Below are 23,499 nucleotides of genomic sequence, written 5' to 3'. Positions count from 1 at the left end.
AGCTTCATTGAAAATTATTACTCAATTGAAAAATAATGTAACTACAATTAAAAATGCAGGATCTGCAAGCATGTACAGCAGCCCAATTTTGCATATTCAACTTAGATACTGAAAAAGTGTTGTTAAAAATCCTAATTTCTTCTTACATTATAGAGAAAAATCAAGCTACATATTTATGAGCCCGCTGTCTCCAGGCAAGAATCCTTCAGTTTCAAATTATGCCTTGGACTTCTACAGGTTAGGTTAGAAATGATAACAAATGTAGGAATCTTTGAATTGACATTTAGTTCTCAGGGGATAGCTTTAAAAACTAGAGAATAATGGAAGTAGCTGCTTTTAAGAATTTTTTTCAGTAGTCACAAAGATACATCATACATTAGAGGATATAAAGAATGCCAAAATGAGATTCTCTCTGAAATTACTTAGTGTTTTATGAGAAAAGGAAGATAAACAAAAAAACAATAGTTTATTGGACCAAGAGAAATAAGTGGCAGGGGAGTCACTGAAATGGAGTGTTAACAGACACTCTGCCTTTGGTCTTGAGTTATGAAGGCAACAATAAATGACCTTTATAGATCATAGTCACACAACTTCAGAACTGAGAGGAAGGTTGAAAACAACCACATTCAACTATTTCACTTTCCTGAGGAGAAAAACTTGGACCTAAAAACACTAGGTCATCTTTCTAATGTTCCCCAAGAAGTTCACAGCAGAGCCAGGATCAAAATATGGGTTTCCTAGCTCATGGAGCTATAATACTCTTTCCACTAACATCCACTCAGAAGTCATGGAATTAGGAAGTCAGTCTGCCAGATGTTACTGTAATTTACCTCTACATTTATTGTGAAGTCATTCTGAAATTATATTTTTAAAGGGAGGAGAAAGTGGTTGTAATACTATGACATCTGCCAAGGGTGATTAACAAGGAAAAATATACGGCATCTTGCCTCACTGAACTAAACCAGGTCCAGGGTTTGTAGACAGACAGAGGTCTCCTGGACACAAAAGGAAGAGGCTGAGAGGTTGTCAGGGGTTTAACAGCTGGTGGGAATTTTATTTTCTGATGGAAGTGACTTCTTTGTTACAGTTTGCTTCAACTGCTTCCCACCTACGGCTGAAGCTCCCCTGAAACACTGAGCAGCTCTCAGCTATGTAACCCTCACCATAAGCGCTCCAAAAAAGTTAAAAACTAGAGTAATCAACAATTGATACAAAAACTAGGTCTTTTGAAGGTCTTTCTTCAAAGGAGCAAAAGATCAAGGATAATATTACAGAGTAGGTTAGCTTGAGTGTACTACAAATGATACAATGAGTCCTTAATAATACATGATCATCACTTGGCAGCTAGTAAATAGAAGAAATGCAGGGAATCCCCACTCAGCAGTTTCTCTGGGTAAACCTAGAAAGTGTAGACCTGGGATTTGGGAGTAGGAAGAAACCCCAGAGCTGGCCTAATAAATTGAGTTCCTTCATTTTGCAGGGCAGTCTAGGAAGAAAGCTAATAATCTCTGCTAAATCAAATGTACTATAGAGTAGTTAGTGTTCTCAAAATCACAGCACACATGTTCAGCTGAAATATGTTTACAAACAAATACAGCCAAAAAGCCTCATATAAAGTCTCTCAGTTATCCAGAGTCAGTCACTTTAATAAGGTTTGATCTAAATATTTTCCTTTTCTCAATTAAAATAACCTTTGTTGCTGGAATAACTGGCTAGCCATATGTAGAAGATCGAAACTGGACCACTTTCTTACACCATATATAAAAATCAACTCAAGATGGATTAGACTTAGATGTAAAACCCAAAACTATAAAAACTCCTGAAAGACAACCTAGGCAATCCTCTTATGGACCTAGGGATGGGCAAAGATTTCACGATGAAGATGCCAAAAGCAATCGCAACAAAAGCAAAAACTGACAAATAGGATCTAATTAAACTTAAGAGTTTCTGCACAGCAAAAGAAACCATCAATCAACAGAGCAAACAGACAATCTAAAGAATGGGAGAAAATATTTGCAAACTATGCAGCTGACAAAGGTGTAGTATCCAGCATCTCTATGGAACTTAAACAAATTTACAAGAACAAAACAGCCCCATCAAAAAGTGGGCGAAGGATATGAACAGACACTTCTCAAAAGGAGACATACATGCCCACAAAAAGCATATTTAAAAAAGCTCAATATCACTGGTTATTAAAGAAATGCAAATCAAAACCACAATGAGATACCATCTCACATCAGTCAGAATGGCTATTATTAAAAAGTCAAAAAATAACAGATCCTGGCAAAGTTGCAGAGAAAAAGAACATGTATACACTGTTGGTGGGAGTGTAAATTAGTTCAACCATTGTGGAAAGCAGTGTGACAATTCCTCAAAGAGCTAAAAACAGAACTACCATTTGACCCAGCATCCTATTACAGGATATATACTCAAAGGAGTATCAATCATTCTACCATAAAGACACATACACACAAATGTTCACTGCGGCATTATTCACAATAGCAAAGACATGGAATCAACCTAAATGCCCATCAGTGATAGACTGGATAAAGAAAATGTGGTACATATACACCATGGAATACTATGCAGCCATAAAAAAAGAACAAAATCATGTCTTTTGTGTAAATGTGGATGGAGCTGGAGGCCATTATCCTTAGCAAACTAACATAGGAACAGAAAACAAAATGTTGTGTGTTCTCACTTATAAGTGGGAGCTAAATGATGAGAAGTCATGGACACATGAGAACAACAGACACTGGGGCCTACTTGAGTATGGAGGGTGGAAGGAGGGAGAGGATCAGAAAAAATAACTAATGAATACTAGGCTTAGTACCTGGAAGATGACATAATCTGTAAAACAAACCCCCATGACATGAGTTTACCTATATAACAAACCCGGACATGCACCCTCAAATCTATTTTTTTTTAATAAATTTTATTTAAAAATAAAATTTTTTAAAAAAAAAATAACCTCTATGGATTATTTTCTGCTTATTATGAAAGCAGTATATGTTCAGAGTAGGAAAATTAAAAGACATAGATAAAATAGAAGAATGCCCCAAATCTTATCACTCAGAGAACAACTTTTAAAACTCTTAAATACATTTCCAGAATATTTTCTAAGAATATATACATATATTAAGCAAAATATGATCACATTGCATACTTGGCTTTTGTTAACATTTTATTACCTAACAATGTATCATAAACATCTTTTCATTATCAATACTTATCTACAACAGCATCTACTGTGGCTGAACAGTATTTTATTGTATGACTGTGACATCATATACAGAATATATTTAACTAATCTGTAATTGAAGCAATTTCCTGTTTACTATATTATAAACAATGATGTAATGAACATCTTTGTGGCTAAAACCTTTCCACATATCTTTAATTATTTCCTTAGCACAAATTCCTATAAATAAAACAGTAAATATATTTTAAAGGATTAAAAACAAACATAGTGACAAACTGCCCTCTAGAAAGAGCATCATATACTTCAATTTACTTGAGTTACTTGCCTATCAAGTGTTATGATCAGCTTAGTACTACATGAAGAGAAACTAAACAGGCACCCTTGGGTTGGTGAAGTATGATAGATGTGCTTGTATCCATAATTCTGATGAATGTTAACTACAGACACCTTAATCAATTAGGTGATTTTATATTATATACTCCATATTTGTATACTTCCAGCCAAGACTGACATACGTTCCATTTTGGCTCTTTCTTTGGGACCTGATGCCTTTTCTCCCTCCCCTGTGTTAAGTACTCTTCTTATACACTTACCAACATTCTTAAAAACATTCTAAATGGGTCAGTCCCTGACAATATTATTGTAGTGCTCTGATTACATGCATCAGCTAGAAAATCTCCATCCAAGTTATTCTCCCAATTAGATGCCAGATCAGTTTGAAGTCTGAAATTTTAATGAAGTGACAAAAAAATTACATCTGAAGTTTAGGCAAAATCAACAAGTACCTTAAAGAGAGAAAGTAGAATGTATTGTCAGACCACACATTTTATTTGAAATTTTTTTATTTATTCATTTATATTCCACCTGATTCCAAAACGGACTTACAGCAGCTTTTCCTTTTAGACATGTTTTCTAAATTGGACATTTCTGCCTCATTGAGACTGCCAATTTCTTTCCTAACATAAGGATATTCTTCTATCATAACCACATGCTATATTTGGAGACTGAATGGCAGGGATATTGTTCTTATCCAGAAAAGAGGAAAAATATAACTCATTATGATCACAAACTCCGCTTGGAAAAGCCCCCAAACAGGGTGACCCTGGGTATGCAGTACCAGTCCCAGAAGACACCAGGAAAAACTCAAATTTCTAGGGTGCATAAAATCTCCAAAGAATCACAAAAAGTGAGACCTTTGGCTCTCCACTTCCCCCATGGGACTGTAAGAGCTCAGCTCCCCAACATCCTGACTTGTGTGAACATAATGAGAAATGAAGGTACTAGACCCACAGACACAGAGTAGCTGCACAGCAGGGAAGGCAGGCCCAGCATCAGACGGAGGAGGAAGGCTTCACTCCCCTGTAAAGCAGCTGCAAGAGAACAACCAGTCTCCTGTTAAGCTTGTCTTTCTCAGCGCCCTCTTCCAGGTCCTCCTCCAATACCACCCAGCTGACTCTTCTGCAGCTCTGGTCTCCTGTCCCACATTCTGAAGCAGTCATTTTAGTCTGCAGCCTTTCCAAATCTTTATCTTTGGACTTGCTTTCCACCTCTCTTCCATTGGTCTATCCCTTGCCCAATATCTCTTGTGTTTCAGGGCCCTGTGCTGGCAATACAAGACATGGTCCCAGGTCCAGTATTACACAATGAGTGATAGATAGTGATAAGTCCATGGTATATGGTGAATAGACACTGGAAAGAAAACTTATTTTGCATGATTTAGAAAAAAGGGAGGGAGTGTCAAGTGCTACATTAAAGGGGGATTAGAGTAAAAGGAAAACAATGATATGATTACTTGGCATATTACAAATGTTATAGTTGGCCGGGCGCGGTGGCTCACGCCTGTAATCCCAGCACTTTGGGAGGCCGAGGTGGGCGGATCGTGGTCAGGAGATCAAGACCATCCTGGCTAACACGGTGAAACCCCATCTCTACTAAAAATACAAAAAAATAGCTGGGGATGGTGGCAGGCGCCTGTAGTCCCAGCTACTCGGGAGGCTGAGGCAGGAGAATTACTTGAACCCAGGAGGCGGAGGTTGCAGTGAGCTGAGATCCCACCACTGCACTCCAGCCTGGGCGACAGAGCAAAACTCTGTCTAAAAAAAAAAAATTACAGTTAATTTTGCCTGTCCTCTAAATGCTTCTAAATGCCACCATTTTGGAAAGGATCCCTTTCATTGTGAAACCTGAGGTCTTCCTGTGGTTTCAAAACAGCCTTAAAAAAACACAGTTTTTCTTCTGAACCAGCAGTATATCCAAACAGCAAAGGACAAATTCAGCAATAAGACTCATAACAGAAAATCCCATATCAACATTTCCCCCAGACTTCAACCTTATGCTTCAGCACATCACAATTAAGTGCATCCTCTCAAGTAATTATTTTATTTGATCCTCACAATTTAGTAAGGTAAGTGTTACTATTCCCATTTCGGAGATGAGGAAACTTAGGTTCTCAGAGGTTCTATGACACACTTGAGTTATTGAGTTTAGTTCAGTGGTTAAGAACATAGGTGCTGAAGTCACACTGCCTAGGTTCAAATCCAGGCCCTGCCCAGGGTTAATCGTGCGACCTTGAGGAAATCACTTAACTTTACTGTGCCTCCGTGTGTACATCCATAAAACACAGATAAATGATAATACTACCCACCTCACAGGGCTGTTGTGAGAATTGGTTGTGATAATGCATTAAAGCAGTTTTAGAATTAAGAAGTCGGTCTGCCAGTGACACATACGTGCACATACAGAGTAAGCACTTAAGAAATATTAGCAAAGCTGAATTCCCAGAACTAAGTATTTTAGGGCCACAAGCGCTATCCTTATCTTTAACAGTTACATTGCTTCTGTGATTCATAATTTTATCAGCAGAGAAATTCGCTATTTCTCACAAAAGGAAAATACATGATAAAAGAAAACACTGAATTGGATAAAATGGCTCAAAAAGGAAGAGCAAGGGCAAAAGTTCAAGTGTGCCTTCTGAAAAGAACCCCATTTATTTTTGTTTCCAGAAAAATACTATACATGATTTAAGTATTTTCAGTCCTTTTTCAAGCACAATGAAAGGTCAAGCTAAATGGAAGTAATATTTGTGTAACCCATGGTGACTGTCAGGGAGTCTGTTTCCCATGGTCAGGTCCTCCAACCGGACAATGTGGCACTTCTCTGGAGGACCACTCTGAGCAGAAAGGGCTGTGCCTCTCCACAGCCCTCCCCACCTCCTGCTGCACCCCCTCCATGTGAGCACTCTGAAAGAGCAGAGAACAAAGATGCAGCTGGCAACACTAGAGTGCTGTAGAAAAGAGCAATTTCATCCAGGGAAGAGGGCAGTGGAAAATCGGCAGAGGAATATTACCAAGACACGCTTTCTTGTTTCTGGTTTCTTGTAGCATTGAGGGCAAACAAAAAAAAAAAGATGCTGAAGTGAAGAGACTGTGTTGTTGGGGGAACAGAAAGGAACAGACATACCCAGCAGGACAGAGGATTTGCAGAAAAAACTGCTGGTGGCCAGAATAACTACAAAACACATACCAGCCATAAGAAGACATCAAAGCAGCAAGAGTAAAGAGTGCAGGGCACATAAACTCTGCGAGCACAGCATACTTCAGAGGACCATAACAGAGGCCACCCAATACCAAGGACGAGCGATTGCTCAGCCCTTTTCTAGTGCATGGGAGAAACTGGGGAGACGGCCACAGTGGGGCTCTTAGATTGCAGATGTGACGTGGGTCGAGGTTTCTTTCTATAAATGAGACTTCCAGCTAAAGCATCATGTGAAGGATCACATGGAGGCACAAGTATCATCTAAAGAGCTGAAAAGTCAACTGCAGTGTGAACGATTCCATCTAAGGAACTCAGGGCACCCCCGACACAAAGGTTGCATGTGAAAAAGGAAATCTCACTCTAAACAGGAACATTCAGCATTTAAACAAAAAATTATGGACTGTCATTCAACCCAGAAGTTCTTCATGCCACAAACGTTAAAAATAGCAGTAACATAATTACATTTGTATTGCACTTTAAACTTTGTAAAAAATTATAAACATGATCTTCTGGCTCACATAGATGTTTTTTTGCTTGCCCCAACAAGACATGTTCCTTGTATTATTTCTAAAAGTCCCTAAGAATTGACTTTATGTTATTGCAAGCATGTTTTTAAACCTATAAATACATGCATTGAATTTATCTATGGATACTATACATAAAAAGCAAATGGTGGGTTTTAGGTACTGAATCTATTCTAAAATATCTACTTATTTTCCAGAATGACTAATTAAATATAATTTATGTTAACTAAACCAGGTGTAAACATTTCAATACTCTGCATAGACTATTAAACACATCTCTTTAAGAAGTTCCTATATTTTCAAACCCTCAGACATTCTAAGGGGGTACTATAGATGAATAATTATTTTCAAAAGGAATGTATTAAAGGATATCCCTTAAGGGTCTTTAAAAACAGGTCTTAAAAGCATAAACAGGAAGCATGCTATAGGGTTATAAAGAATCGTGGAATAAAAATGATTGTGGCCTACTTCCATAAAGAAGCATAAAAAAAAAAAGAAAAAAAAGCTAAAATTACTTCCAGCTTGCTGAGTTAAAATGAACTGTTATTTCATGAGGCAAGTGTCTTATTTACTCTTTGCCCTATATACAATAATAACATGTGTTGTTGCGAGTCAACAGTTCACATTAGCATTTTTTAATTTAGGAAAAAGGGGAAATTGTAAACTCTACGGAACAGCTTTCTGACTGACATCGTTCGGCATGCCTGGAGGATGATGTGTACTTTGTACCCAAATCTTTATTAAGTTTTCTGTCCTTGAGATACAAAGATAACACTTCTGACCCACAGTCAGCAGGGCATTGGCTTTGAGGTTCTTTCTCTTTCTTTCTTTCAGCTTTGATGAGAAATTTGTGCTGATCCACCCTCTTTTGGTCATCTGGTTTCCTATGCGACTGACAGTGCACATTTGGGAGACAGCTGTCTGGCTTTGAGAGAGAAGTGCAGCTTGGAGAAGAAGGGAAGTGAAGTGGAGAGGTAACCCCTTGGCCTTGGCACTGGTGTTAACCAACTGATGCATTAAAAACAAAATTCTATAAAGTAGGAACTGACATTCTTAGTATGGTAAGAACGCAGCAAAACTATTTTCATTAAGAAAAGCTGTGATAAGATGAATCTTTTCACTGTACATGCTAACTATTGGAGTAAATTAAGCCTTTGGGGAGGTTGTATCAATTCCTTCTATACCACTGGGCTTTCAGGTTGTTCCAGGCTTTGGTTTCTCCAAGCCCTTAGTCTATATCACAGCACTTGCCTTGTTCAGGTTTTTTGCAGCTCTCATCACTTGCTGTAAACTATTGGGTTTATTCACTTGATTACATGTTTCTTCATTGTCTGGCCCTCCCACTACAATATAAACTCCATATATTAGAAGATCTCAATCTACTAAAATTAGCTACTGATTCCTTGATCGGAGTTAATCTGGGGCTGGGCACGGTGGCTCACACCTGTAATCCTAATGCTTTGGGAGGCCGAGGTGGGTGGATTGCTTGAGCCCACGAGTTCAATACCAGCCTGGGCAACATGGTGAAATCCCATTTCTATAAAAAATACAAAAATTAGCCAGGAGTGGTGGCACACACCTGTATTCCCAGCTACTCTGGAGGCTGAGGTGGGAGGATCACGTGAGCCCAGGAGGCTGAGGCTGCAGTGAGTCATGATTGGACCACTGCACTCCAGCCTGAGCAACGGAGTGAGACCCCGTCTCAAAAAACAACAAAAAAGTTAATTTGTTTCAGAGTATATCTGGTTCAATAAATTAATCACCAATATATAGATCATAGAAGAAAATACCTGAATATATATGTTCATTCAACAAATACTAATTGAGTATGTCTTATGTATTAGGCAGTGGACACAGCACAGGAAATATTGGTGAACAAAGCAGAACCTAGACAGCTGGCAGTCTATTATGGGGCTAGCTGAATATCTTATGTAATGTCTTGCTAAATCTTTGAGCAGAACATAGAGAAAGAAAAAGAAGAGAGGCCATCAGCTTGTGCATCAAGGAGCAAGCAAGCTTTTAGAGGACAAAGCCACATCTCTCTCACGTTTTAAATTGCATGTCTCTAACTCTCCACTGCTCTAGGTAAGCCACACATGCCTTTCAACTAGCTGTCAGAGCCCTCTTCAAGTTCTCTTTCCAGAAAGTTTTGCAAACATCTTATAAACAATTTTGCTATCCCAGAAAATGCCCAGGTACCCCTTTGAAAGAAAAGGAAAATTCCTTTGAGATATTTTTTCTCAGTAACAAGGAATGCAATTAGGCCTATACTTGGCACTCTGTCAGTTCTCATAGCCAAGAAATCTCGGGGTTAGGAGAACAAAGCTACCAAGATGCTTTTGCTATTGACTATGGCTGGCCCAAAGTTCAAGGGTTAAAGCCTGAGAATGTTTTACCCCTTTAATTTCCCACATAACTAGCTTCCAAATACCAAAGCTTAGATGACCCAGAATGTAAAATCCTTTCCATTACTTTATTAAAAAATTTTGTATGCTGTGATTTACTGCTAACGCTGGTCTTTCAAAGCATTAGTCAGGACACCTACAAACCTTCCTGCAGTGGCTGCCAATAGAAGTTTCACATTTCATAGGTTAGCACTTAAAATCTGACAAATAATAAATCATCCTTGTAAACAGTGTGAGCCACTGGGTTGATAATGTATTGAGAGTTAGTTAAAAAGATGAACTATAGATTACATTATAACTCAACACTGTGGAAAACCAAGGCCAAGTAAACTAATGATCGTTATTACCATATCTGTCTCTTCAGCGATCTGCTTTCTCTAAGAAAGACATTTTCTTTTAATAGAAAAAAAATTTCACTAAGTATGAACAATATGAAATTTGGTTGTTTCATATGTACATGTGCTTGAAAAACAAGGAATCAACACTCTTCACAGCTTTAAAATGGATGATCCAAAGGGGACAATATACTAACATTTAGAACTTGTCAGGGGCAATACTGAAGGAATCGTTTAACTTGTTTTGGGAGTTATTCATCAATTTTTCAGACATATGAACATTTAAATCATTTCCATCCTTGAAATATTATTAGTAATTACTCAAGTCCTGGTAGAACAAATGTTATGTATCGGATACACATTTGGTGTGAGGAACAGCAGTACACATCTGTTTTAGAAATGGCTGTGATACAATCAAATACACTTTAATAGGTTCACAAGAGAAAAAAAAATTAAGGTCTTTTAATGGTATGATGACCTGCCTGTGATATGCAGACTTTTCCACACATTTTAACTATGAGCAGTAAGTAGCCTTTGAACTACATGACAGTAGTATCCAAGTTATTTTCTACTCACATTTTGTATGTGTCTTTTTTTAAAAAATTCATATACATGTATTATTGTATTAATATGTTATATACCTTATAAAAAATGGAAAAAGGATGACAGAATGAATACAATGTTTGCTAATCATAATATCTCAAGGCAATACGAACAGGATGAAGTTCATGATTAAACAAGGTGAATATAAATCCCTTAGTTTTCCAGGTATCATAAAATTTTGGTGGCCAGCTTCTTGCCAGATTTGATTCAGTGGTCCCTGTCATTAACTCATAACGTGGCTGACAAAAAGTTCATGCAAAGCTTTGCCATTCTTTTTTTGCTTGCAATATTAAAATTGTCTTCAACTTATGAGAATTCTTTCCAGAATCTTTTAAAAATTCTGCTAGTTTGTGAGGTTTTGTTAAAACTAAAATATAGAATTTGTAAATCCAGTTAACTAGGCACAATATATTTCACAATATATCAAAGACAGATGGAACAGTGGGGAAGCCACTAGGAAGCCCCTGAGCTGGGCACTCCCATTCTTTGCTCAGGAGACTTCGCCTATGCCCCAGGCAATACCTAACCACCCAGATATGTGGACTCAAGGATGGTGCCAATGTCAATACAGTTGCTATCAGTTACCATAATGTTTCATGACAACAAAATGAATGTAAATGCAAGTCCTAATCAATTTCTTTTCCTACCCAAATGAGTCTTCTCAAGTGCTCCCTGGGGTGCATATCCCACTTTGGAGACCACTTTGCCATGCAGTGACACAGTCATTCACTTCTAAAAGCCAGTTATAATCACAGAAATCTCTAGAACTAAAACCAGGTGTGAACACAAGGTGTGAACTAAGCCAGGCCAAAGAGATAGTTACTTTGTTTATCTTTTTAACTTTTTAAATTATTACTATAACTCATTAACAGGAAAGTAAATTTAAAAATTCATTTATTTTGCCCACGTCACTACCAGCCCCGTCAAAGCACACAATATTGCCAGCACCCTTGGAAGCCCTCCAGGTCCTTTCTCTTTCCTGTCTTAGAGGCAAGCACTATCTTCTTTTTTCTTTTTCTTTCTTTTTTTTTTTTGAGACAGAGTCTTTGCTCTGTCGCCCAGGCCAGAGTGTAGTGGCGCAATCTCGGCTCACTGCAAGCTCTGCCTCCCGGGTTCACACCATTCTCCCGCCTCAGGTAAGCACTGTCTTGGTATCCGATTCTTTCAATAATAAGTTCCTTGCTTTTCTTTATTGTTTCAGCCACTTGAATATACACACCTTAGCAACAAAGTTTAGTTTTGTCTGTTTTTTAATAAGACTGCTATGCTCATGGGTAGGAAGAATCAATATCGTGAAAACGGCCATACTGCCCAAGGTAATTTATAGATTCAATGCCATCCCCATCAAGCTACCAATGACTTTCTTCACAGAATTGGAAAAAACTACTTTAAAGTTCATATGAAAACAAAAAAGAGCCTGCATCGCCAAGTCAATCCTAAGCCAAAAGAACAAAGCTGGAGGCATCACGCTATCTGACTTCAAACTATACTACAAGGCTACAGTAACCAAAACAGCATGGTACTGGTACCAAAACAGATATATAGATCAATGGAACAGAACAGAGCCCTCAGAAATAATGCCACATATCTACAACTATCTGATCTTTGACAAACCTGACAAAAACAAGAAGTGGGGAAAGGATTCCCTATTTAATAAATGGTGCTGGGAAAACTGGCTAGCCATATGTAGAAAGCTGAAACTGGATCCCTTCCTTACACCTTATACAAAAATCAATTCAAGATGGATTAAAGACTTAAATGTTAGACCTAAAACCATAAAAACCCTAGAAGAAAACCTAGGCATTACCATTCAGGACATAGGCATGGGCAAGGACTTCATGTCTAAAACACCAAAAGCAATGGCAACAAAAGCCAAAATTGTCAAATGGGATCTAATTAAACTAAAGAGCTTCTTCTGCACAGCAAAAGAAACTACCATCAGAGTGAACAGGCAACCTACAGAATGGGAGAAAATTTTCGCAACCTACTCATCTGACAAAGGGCTAATATCCAGAATCTACAAAAGAACTCAAACAAATTTACAAGAAAAAAACAAACAACCCCATCAAAAAGCGGGCGAAGGATATGAACAGACCTTTCTCAAAAGAAGACATTTATGTAGCCAAAATGCTCATCATCATGAAAAAATGCTCATCATCACTGGCCATCAGAGAAATGCAAATCACAACCATAATGAGATACCATCTCACACCAGTTAGAATGGCGATCATTAAAAAGTCAGGAAACAACAGGTGCTAGAGAGGATGTGGAGAAATAGGAACACTTTTACACTGTTGGTGGGACTGTAAACTAGTTCAACCATTGTGGAAGTCAGTGTGGCGATTCCTCAGGGATCTAGAACCAGAAATACCACTTGACCCAGCCATCCCATTACTGGGTGTATACCCAAAGGATTATAAATCATGCTGCTATAAAGACACATGCACATGTATGTTTATTGCGGCACTATTCACAATAGCAAAGACTTGGAACCAACCCAAATGTCCAACAATGATAGACTGGATTAAGAAAATGTGGCACATATACACCATGGAATACTATGCAGCCATAAAAAATGATGAGTTCATGTCCTTTGTAGGGACATGGATGAAGCTGGAATCCATCATTCTCAGCAAACTATCGCAAGAACAAAAAACCAAACACTGCATGTTCTCACTCATAGGTGGGAATTGAACAATGAGAACACTTGGACACAGGAAGGGGAACATCACACACTGGGGCCCATCATGGGGTGGGGGAAGCGGGGAGGGATAGCATTAGGAGATATACCTAATGTTAAATGACGAGTTAATGGGTGCGGCACACCAACATGGCACATGTATACATATGTAACAAACCTGCACGTTGTGCACATGTACCCTAAAACTTAAAGTAAAATAAAAAATAAAATAAAATAAAAAATAAAAAAAATTTTAAAAAACCCTTGTTTCCAAACTCCCAACTTGATCACTACATATTCTACACATGTAACAAACACTCATATGTAACCCATAAATATGTAAAATATCATGTCTCAATAAAATAAAGACAATAATAAAAACCTAAAAAAAAAAAAGACTGCTATGTAATCTTGTGTCTTTTCTTTCTCTCTCTCTCTTTTTTTTTTGAGACAGGGTCTTGTCCTGTCACCCAGGCTGGAGTGCAGTAGTGTGATCTTGGCTCACTGCAGTCTTTCCTTCCTGGGCTCAACTGATCCTCCCACCTCAGCCTCCCAAACAGCTGGGACTACAGGCACACACCACCACACCCAACTAAGGTTTTTTTTTTTTTGTATTTGTAGAAAAGAGATTCACCATGTTGCCCAGGCTGGTCTTGAACTCCTGGGCTCAAACAACCCCCCAGCCTTGGCCTCCCAAAGGGCTGGTATTACAGGCATGAGCTAACAAACCCAGGCCATATCTGTCTTTCAACATCATGTCTGTGGGATATATCCATGTTATTGTGTATAGCTCTAGTTCATTTTTTTACTGCTGTATGGTATTCTAGCATATGATTACACCACAATTTATTAATCTATTCTCCTACTGATAGAGAATATTTTACACATCTCTGGATGCATATAATATATATTTCTCTAGAATACATAGATACATACATACACACACACACACACACACACAGGCAGCTTAGTTTTTTTTTGTTTTTTTTTTTTTAAAAAAAAAAAAATAATGAATTCCAGTAATTCATTCTGTGGGCAATGAATTAAGAAATCGTAATTAACTAACTCTTATGAAGCTATGAAGAAAGTTCAATAAATTACTAGATTTATTCTCTCAGTAGACTTTCACTCCTACACATTCACTAAATCTAAGCCATGATAATAAATGCGTTTTACTGTATTAAAAAATAGTTTGGGCCAGGCATGGTGGCTCACACCTGTAATCCCACCACTGTGGGAGACCAAGGTGGGAGGATCGCTTAAGCCCAGCAGTTTGAGACCAGCCTGGGCAACAAAGTGAGACCCCCTATCTCTATAGAAAATAAAAAAATTAGCCAGTTGTGGTGGCATGCACCTGTGGTCCCAGCTACACCAGAGGCTTAGGCAAGAGAACTGTGTTAGCCCAGGAGGTTGAACTTTTAGTGAGCTCTGTTGGCGCCACTGCACTCCAACCCAGGTGACAGAGTGAGACCCTGTCTCTCTAAAAAAAAAAAGCTTGAAAATTTCCAGTAAACTTACTAAAGCTGATTCTTCCAAATCTCTCTCTCTTTCCTCTCTGTCTCTCCCTCTCCCTCTCTCTCTCTCTCTCACACACACACGTTTTACATATTGTAATAAAATTTTTCCTCTTAATGAGGGCTAATATTGTGCATACCAAGAGAACAAAATGTTCATTCAAATTTTAAAGCAATTTTGCACCAAAAGGGTTCCAAGTTTAATACTGATCAAGCCTGGAAAGCCAAAAAAAGGTTATTTCTGTAGCCAAACTAAGGAGTACAAGCACAAATAACAGAGATTGATTCCAAATTCAGAGTCTCCAGTGTTTTCATTACCATCATAAATGTTCTCCAAGTGGACCGTAGAAATGGGACATACTTAGATGACAATACTGTGGTACAAGCAAAATCTGCCTCTGGTCGACCACTGTCTTACCAATAACAACAAAATAACTAACATTTTTTATTGTGCCAGGACTTTCCACATATCAACCTACCTATACTTTCCATATATGGGCTTGTTTAATCATCATCAAAACAACCCAATGAGGTGAATACTCTCATTTGTCCCATTTTACAAGAAGAAATTGAGGCACAGAGAGGGGGACTAACTTGACCAAGGTCCCACTGCTGTTAAGTAGCTGAGGTGCGACTCAAAATCATTCCTCCTGGATCCTCGGTCTATATTCCCTACACTACCTTGCAGAATGTTAGTTTTGTTGTTATTGTTGGCACTGTTATTGTTATTTTGATAACAACAAGAATAGTTCCTTGAGATCAGAGCAAAATGTGTGAATCCTAGGGGGAAAAACATCTATGTACATTTATTTTGATCCATGAGAAATTTGTGAAAATGACTGTAACCAAGCAACTCTCTAATTCTGGGAGAACAAATTAAGAAATGAATTAAGGGATTCAGTGGATACCCAAATTAGTCATTAGAACTTGAAGATCTGGAATTCTGGTCTAAATCCAGCTTTGGCACTTGCATCGAAAATAAACATAACCAGATAAGCATCACAGCTCACAATTAAAATGGATTTATATGGCTTATGTGTCCACATGGGACAGGCCTCTTCATAATTGAATTCGGACACCTCTTCAGTTATTGTGGGCTTCATTTACCATCCTCCTAGTCTTTCATAACTGCTGGCAATAGGATTATGCTGAGGGGGAAATCATTTTCAATCAGTGATGTCTGCAGTACAAGCATAAAAAGATAAAAGTAAAGCCTTTGAGCTGTAATTAGAAAATTCCTAAAGTGTGCTCATGTGGCATATGGTTTAGACTACTACCAACTGGCAAGACCAGTTACAGAAGGGATGTCTAATGTCACCGTTCTGGGATAAGCAGCCAGTACAAGTAGCGTTCCAACACATGATTAGAGTAATCTTTTGCAGGGTAAAACATTCCTGCTTTCCACCTCTAATATGATTAGTGACAGGCAGCTGGAGGCATCTCATTCTCCTGACAAAAATATGATCAGAATTGTTTTCAATTGGTACATCTTTCCATCAAGCTGTTGCCTTCCAGCAGAATAATCAGAGTTTCTGATTATTTGGTATACGTTTCAAGAAAACAGGAATTGATTGTGCCCTTGCTCGTCTGATGGGTAGAAGGCTGCCAGGATTTACATAGTAACTCTTCAGCTGCCTAACCAAAGGAAAACTAAGCAGTGTGTGCGCCTGTGCATGCCGACATGTGTATGGAGACAGAAAGACAGAAAATCAACAGTTGTTTCTATATTAATTCTCTTTGAACAACTGAAAGTGCTTTCATTGTGATTCAAATATGAGGAAGTAAAATATTCGATTCTATTCATGGAAAACAACCAACTCCCACCAATATTTATGGCTCTTTTCAAAAAGTTACAATCATCTTACCACTAAAGTTTTACATTTATGGAAAAAGAATCAAGTTTATATTAAACATTAATGGAAATATCCAGGAGGCAATAAGACTTCATTAATTTGGACTACCTCAATTTGGAATTTATGATTATTTAACAGGGTCTGGACCAAGGATGATCTTTCCACAAGGAATATACGCCTTGTTAAGTAAATTAATTTAAATAAGACCATTGGAGGGAAAAATTTTAAAAATGATAATAAAAATACTTTCAGGGAAAATATGGACCTAAAACAACATGCTTTCTGTTCAGCAAATACTTTTGATATCCCTATTCAAATACCAATACTGATTAACAATAACAGTTACTGTTTTATTGAATATCAATTTTGTGTAAGTTTGCCTTGCATACATGAGCTTGAAAACATCTCGACAATTCTGCAAGATGGGTATAATTACCCCATCTTAAAGAAGAGGAAACCAAGGCTCAGAAAAGTAAGTGACATGCGAAGACTGCACGATTATTAGGCAGCAGAGGCAGGATGCAGAGCCAGGCTGTCTGGCTCAGGAGTCTGCGTCCTACTCCCACTCAATGCTGACTGAGCACTGTCAATTCCAAGTCAGACTTCTGCAATCGTGGGAGCACATTCTTCAATAAGAAGGACAGTGAGAGCAAAAGTGGCTATCACTGTGAGGAGGGAAAGCCAGGCAGTCTGGCTCCAGAGCCCACCACTCTTAGCCATAATTCTTTTCTAAATCACAAGAATGTCTTTAAAAGCCCTATTTTTTTTTTTTTTGGTACTTCAAAGTATTTCATATGCATGAAACTACTCTAAAGATCCACAGACGTGGCAAGGCAGGTGGGGAAGGGGGATGTGGGTGGGGTGGCACTGACTTACATCCACCAGACCCCACTGCCCTATCAGGAATAACTTCAGTCAACACACTCTAAAAGAGAACTCTGGTGTTGAGCCCTGAGAGGCAGCAGAGGCGGCCAAAGGCTGTGGCAAGGCTCCCAGGAGTCAGCTGCAGGTGTAGGGACAGCTGGCCATGGCAGCAGGAGGAGGTCACAGAGAGGGAAGGACCATCTCTACTCACCTGGGAATCCACAGCAATGTTCCTGAAAGCAGCCTGGGTTCTGAAGAGCTCTAGGAAAAATGGAAATTTGGGAAGTCAGGCAGGTCTCAAATTAGTAGCCACACCACCCATTTCCCATCACACTCAAAACCCAAGCACAGGATGTGGAGTCAAGAAGACAGGGAATTCGTCCTCACCCATGACTTAACAGCTATGTGACTCCGGGTAGGTGGAGTAACCTCTCTGTGCCTCAGTTTATTCAACTGTAAGATGGGGATAATAACAGTACCTTCCTCACAAAGTTGTTGACTGGATGATATATAACATATGTAATGCATTTAGCACACTGCCTAACATATAATAGTGAAATACACCAACAATAGCTAACATTTATTGCCTGCTTAGGAAGTGTCTAGCATTGTTCTAGGGATTCACATAGGCTAACTCTTCAATACTCTGAGGTAGGCCCTGGTATTACTGGCACTTTACAGGTGTTGGAAAATGAGGCACCAGAGAGGTCAAATCACCTGTCTCATGAAAATGTAGCTGGCAATCAAGTTCCAGAGCCTGGACTATTCACCAAAATATCTTGTCCAATTTAATGTTAGCTATTGTTCTTCTTGTTATAATCCTCTCCTCTCCAAAAGATATCCTATAAAGTACACACAATCCCAAAGAACTCACCATTCAACCAGTAACCACTTAGGTGGAAAGATGGGTGCCAAGGTCATAAGTCAACCAATCAATCACTCACTCGGTCACCCATCACTTCACATATTTCTTAATAATGCCTATGTCTCTAATGCTCTGCTGAGTACTGTGTGGGGATTCAAATGCTCCGCTAACTGGTCCTACGAGACTCAGAAGATTGACCTCCACAAAATGACTGGAGAACAACCGCGAGGGAGGCACTGGAAAGAAGGGGACGGGGCCTCAGGACACGAGATGCTGTTCCTGGCTCTGGCACCAACTCTCTGGGTGACCTTCTCCAAGCCAGCTGACCTCTCTGGGCTTCATCTTTAAATAAGAGGATTGACCTAAAGACTTTAAGCCCTGAGATTCTACTTTACAACTGTGACTTTCTTTTGGACTAACTTTTTCTCCCTACCAGTCCAGTTTTGAAAAAATATAACCCTTCATTTAGCCAACAAACATTGACTGAACACAATGTTAGGCACCATGAATAATGCCAAAGATATAACACAGGACACAGCCTACACTTTGTAATGACCTCCATAAGCATGGTGAATTCTCATCCTATGAAATCTTGGCAACCAGAAGACAAGGGAAGAATGCAGCCCTGAGGACAACTGTACACACTTGGTCTGTCCCAATCTGCACCAGTCTAACACCCAGGATCCACGTGCCCCAAGTGTCCAGCAGACTGGGAAGGGGTAGGGTGTCATGCTAAGCAGATGGGGAGGGTAAGAATGTCTGTGAAAAATAAGGCAGAAACAAGAAAACCAATGGGATGCTTGGGTGGAAGTTAGATTTGTTTTCTAAAAGTTAGTAGTGTTGTATGCAACAAACCGAAGTGACAAGAACTCAGCTGGTACTTAACTGACTTTCTTTAATAAAGTATACCAATGGCTATTTTGATAGAAATCTTTTGTTTGCGTGTGTATGTGTGTGTGTGTGTGCCTGCGCACGCCTGCTTCTACGGGAAACATTTACTTCTACACAAATGCAACTGACTTTATATAAAGATCAGTTCATCTCACCTAGATACATGTGCTTTCACAAAAACTCCTTGGAGGGTAATAATTTAGTGAGTGTAATACTTCCATTAAAAAGGAATTGATTTTAAAATATGCTTTTCACACTTTTGACAAAAACAATTTTCTAATTTTCTTTATGCCCCACAAAAGGCAAACGTTGTTGTGTTGACAAAGCAATAAATAACATGAGTTGTCAAATGAGATATTAAACATTTATGGATTAAATTTTTAATAAAGACTTTTAGACATTCCCCAAAATATCCATCAATCTTTGACATGGAAAGAAGCAGCACTTTGGTAAATTCCATCTGCCACTACAATAGAAGTCAGCACAAGATATTTACAACTCAAGAGAGGGCAATGATAGCTTTTTTTTTTTGAGACGGAGTCTCGCTCTGTCACCCAGGCTGGAGTGCAGTGGCATGATCTTGGCTTACTGCAACCTCTGCCTCCCAGGCCTTCAAGTGATTCTCCTGCCTTGGCCTCTCAAGTAGCTGGGATTACAGGTGCATGCCACCACACTGGGCTAATTTTGGTATTTTTAATAGAGATGGGGTTTCACCATGTTGGCCAGGGTAGTCTCAAACTCCTGACCTCAAGAGATCTGCCCTCCTCGGCCTCCCAAAGTGGTGGGATTACAGGTGTAAGCCACCACGCCTGGCTCAATGATGGCATTTTTAATAGGATGGTTAAATATTTGCAGCATAGGATTTCAGAAGGTACAGGATGGCCAAACAGGGCCGGACATGGTGACTCACACCTGTAATCCTAGCATTTTGGGAGGCCGAGGCAGGTGGATCACCTGAGGTCAGGAGTTCATGACCAGCCTGGCCAACATGGCAAAACCCCAACTCTACTAAAAAGAAAAAAAAAAAAAAATTAGCCGGGCATGGTGGCACACGCCTGTAATCCCAGCTACTTGGGAGGCTGAGGCAGGAGAATCGCTTGAACTGGGAAGGCAGAGGCTGCAGGTTGCAGTAAGCCGAGATTGTACCACTGCACTCTAGCCTGGGTGACAGAGCAAGACTCCGTCTCAAAAAAAAAAAAGAATGCTCAAACATATCATGCATTATTCTGATAGGTTTTCAGGTAGCAGATATACTGTCTTTACTATGTTTCTACCAAAGTAACCTGTGCGTGGGAGTCTATAGAAAAGTTGGTTCCTAAACTGGCTCTGAAAGGGATTCCACAATTATTTTATGCAATGGCAACATTGTTGGAATACATGCATAAACCTCAAAGAGGACAACTTTCCTCAAAGAGGACAACTTTGAGGAAAAATGCTCATTTGGATAAATAGCTTTCTTAAGCCTAGAAAGAAAAACGATTGAAATTTCAGTAGTGATAATCCCTAGGGTGAAGGATTATTGGTAATTTTTCTTCTTTTTAATAATTTTCTCTGCTTTCTAAATTTTCTATAGTGAGTATGTACTACTTTAACAATCTGAATTTTTGTTTTCAATCTCAGAATATATTATGGAAAACAGCCTTAAAAAAGTGAAAAGGAGTTGGGCATGGTGGCAAGCCCTTGTAGCTCCAGCTACCTGGGAGGCTGAGGCAAGAAGATAGCTTTAGCCCAGAGTTCAAGGCTATTATGTGCTATGATTGCATCTGTGAAGAGCCCAAGACCCCATCTCTAAAAAAGTGAAAAGGCTCTGGAATCAGACAAACTTGGGTTCAAACCTCAGACTATACCCTTTCTACCTTGGTGCCCTTTGATAAGTTACTTAGCAGCTGAAGTCTCATGTTTATCTGGAAAATATAAACAATAGCATGTGCCTTGAGCATCATTTTGCCTGTGAGAGGTGAAATATTTTAAGTGCTTAGCACAGAGTAGGAGCCCAATAAATGGTAAGTACTCACCTAGTCAAAGAACACACGGAAGATAAGTGAGGCTTTTCTGATAACACATAGTAAATAAATGTGTTGGCGTTTATAAACTGATGCATCAGACTATTTGTTTATAGAAATACTGAGTTTGTAATAGGTGACTTCCAGAAATTGTCAAACAGTTAAAACTTCAGAGAAAGAGTAAGTAGAAATGGGCTTCTACTCCACTCTCCTTCCCATTACAATTATTTGATTATTAGATTCCTATAGTCTGGCCAGGGCGGTGGCTCACACCTGAAATCCCAGCACTTTGGGAGGCTAAGGCAGGCAGATCACTCGGGGCCAGGAATTCAAGACCAGCCTGGCCAACATGATGAAACCCCATCTCTACTAAAAATACAAAAATTAGCCAGGCGTGGTGGTGTGCACCTGTAGTCCCAACTACTCGGGAGGCTGAGGCAGCAGAATTACTTGAACCCGGGAGGCAGAGGTTGCAGTGAGCCAAGATGGCACCACTGCACTCCAGCCTAGGTAACAGAGTGAGACTCTGTCTAAAAAAATAAATAAATAAAAAGATTCCTACAGTCCAAGAATCTTGGATTCAGCTGTACCTGCCACTTTGCTCACATGTACCTGCTCAAAAATCCTTTGAATGGGACGGAATTTGGGAGAAGGATTAAAGCAGCTCTATTTGAGGATAGAGAAAGAAACCACAGCTATTACAATAAAAATATTTTCCATGTTGTCATTCTTTATGATTAAAGAAAGCAAAATAAATTATGGAATTGTTTAAATGAGGGGTAAGGTACAAGATTATAGATTCTCTGGCTTTTCTTTTTTTATGATAGCTATGTTGATGTTTTCATCCTTTTCCTCTGAAGGTAGTTCAATCAGGTTTATGATAAAATATATATTCTCAACAAAATATGGCTGTTGGGGAGTTGTTGCCCTTGGATATATGTTGCTGTACCTTGACTACAGCAAGAAATATTGATTTAACTGGCTTTAATATCAAGTCGGGTATTTGTTGACACATGGAAATGAAAAATATCAAAACCATGAAAAGCTTAATATATAGGTCAAATCCCATTTCAGCTCACTCCAAGGGACTCTCCAAAGTCTTCTGCTGTATTGAAATTGTGCTCTGCTGATACTTGCCTAAGTTGCTGGATAACAGAGATTTTCATTATAATGGAATTTGCCACACAAATGGATATTAGTATAGATTTTTATGAAGTACAATTTATTGTATAGAAAGTACAACAGAAAAAAATTCACTGCATCTTCAGTTCTCCCTTCTCTCAACTCTGGAGACAAATCTTCCTTCTTACCTAAGGCATGCACATTCTTTCCTTTCAAGACCTGATTTCCCTTTGTTCCTCTCACAGTGCCTGGTGCAGAGGAGACACTCAGGAAATAGCTGATGAAAATGAAAGCTTTGGTACCAAAGCAAAGAAGGGAAATTCAGAATAGTTCCCTGTGTCAAAGGAGAAATAAAATTTAGAAATTGATTCCAAATGAGAATAGCAAGCAGGTTGACCCTCACCACCTGGCATGCTCAGAGAGTCCTGGGACCAGTGGGCCTTGGGTGGGCTCCCTACTGCAAAGCAGTCACAGAGGTTTGTCTAAAATGTCCAGCACTTAGCTCACACACTTACATCCCTCAGGAACTCCACAGAGACATTTCAATCATTAATTGCCTGAAACACCCTCAAGGTCCTATAGTATAGTCCAAGCAAGGGTGGTCAATGAGCAAATCTTGTTGTCCTAAGGGACTAAGATAAAGGGCGATCCACAGTGACTGTATGGGAGGCCATAAAAGCCAAGGAGGTCAGAACATAGCAACCCAGGATAAGGGAGTCAGTGCAGCCCCAGGGTTGGGATTTACTCTCTTGCAGTCAGACCCAGAAGCAGTTTCTGAGCCCTTCACTACATCACCAGAACTGGGGGGAAGAACCAAGAGAGACCTCCAAAAACCTCTGCACGGATGCTACCCAGTGTCAAAGTTCCCAAATTCCCGTTCCCTTTCCTGCCCCTCCAGCACTTGCATTACTTTAATAATAAAAGAGTTGCCTATAATTTTCTGTAATGCAATCTTCTGAAATATTTTTTCTACCTTACAGTCTTTTTCTCTGAGCCTTTCTTATTGAAGGGTAAAATACACATCAAATACCAGTTTTGTTTCTATCTTAGAACAACATAATAGATCTAAATGCCTATTTCTATAAAGGTCTTTACTGTGATCAA

The 23,499-nt window shown here is 39.1% G+C and overlaps 1 protein-coding gene across 11 annotated transcripts in view; it reads right to left on the bottom strand.

Annotated features, from left to right (window-relative positions):
- The window catches only part of SPATS2L (spermatogenesis associated serine rich 2 like), a 173,312-nt gene that overhangs the window by 132,166 nt on the left and 17,647 nt on the right, over positions 1-23,499 (bottom strand). For 10 of the 11 annotated variants that reach the window (XM_003820717.6, XM_055108937.2, XM_003820714.5 and 7 more), the window contains one exon: positions 17,726-17,775. The exons of the other annotated variant lie outside the window; for it this stretch is intronic. The gene's annotated coding sequence lies outside the window, so the exon portion shown is untranslated. Of the gene's footprint in view, positions 1-17,725; positions 17,776-23,499 lie in introns of those variants that run through there. 11 annotated transcript variants of the gene reach the window in all.

Source organism: Pan paniscus, chromosome 13, assembly GCF_029289425.2.
Source record: "Pan paniscus chromosome 13, NHGRI_mPanPan1-v2.0_pri, whole genome shotgun sequence".
NCBI classification, from domain to species: Eukaryota; Metazoa; Chordata; class Mammalia; order Primates; family Hominidae; genus Pan; species Pan paniscus.
This window is presented reverse-complemented; position numbering and strand designations above follow the sequence as displayed.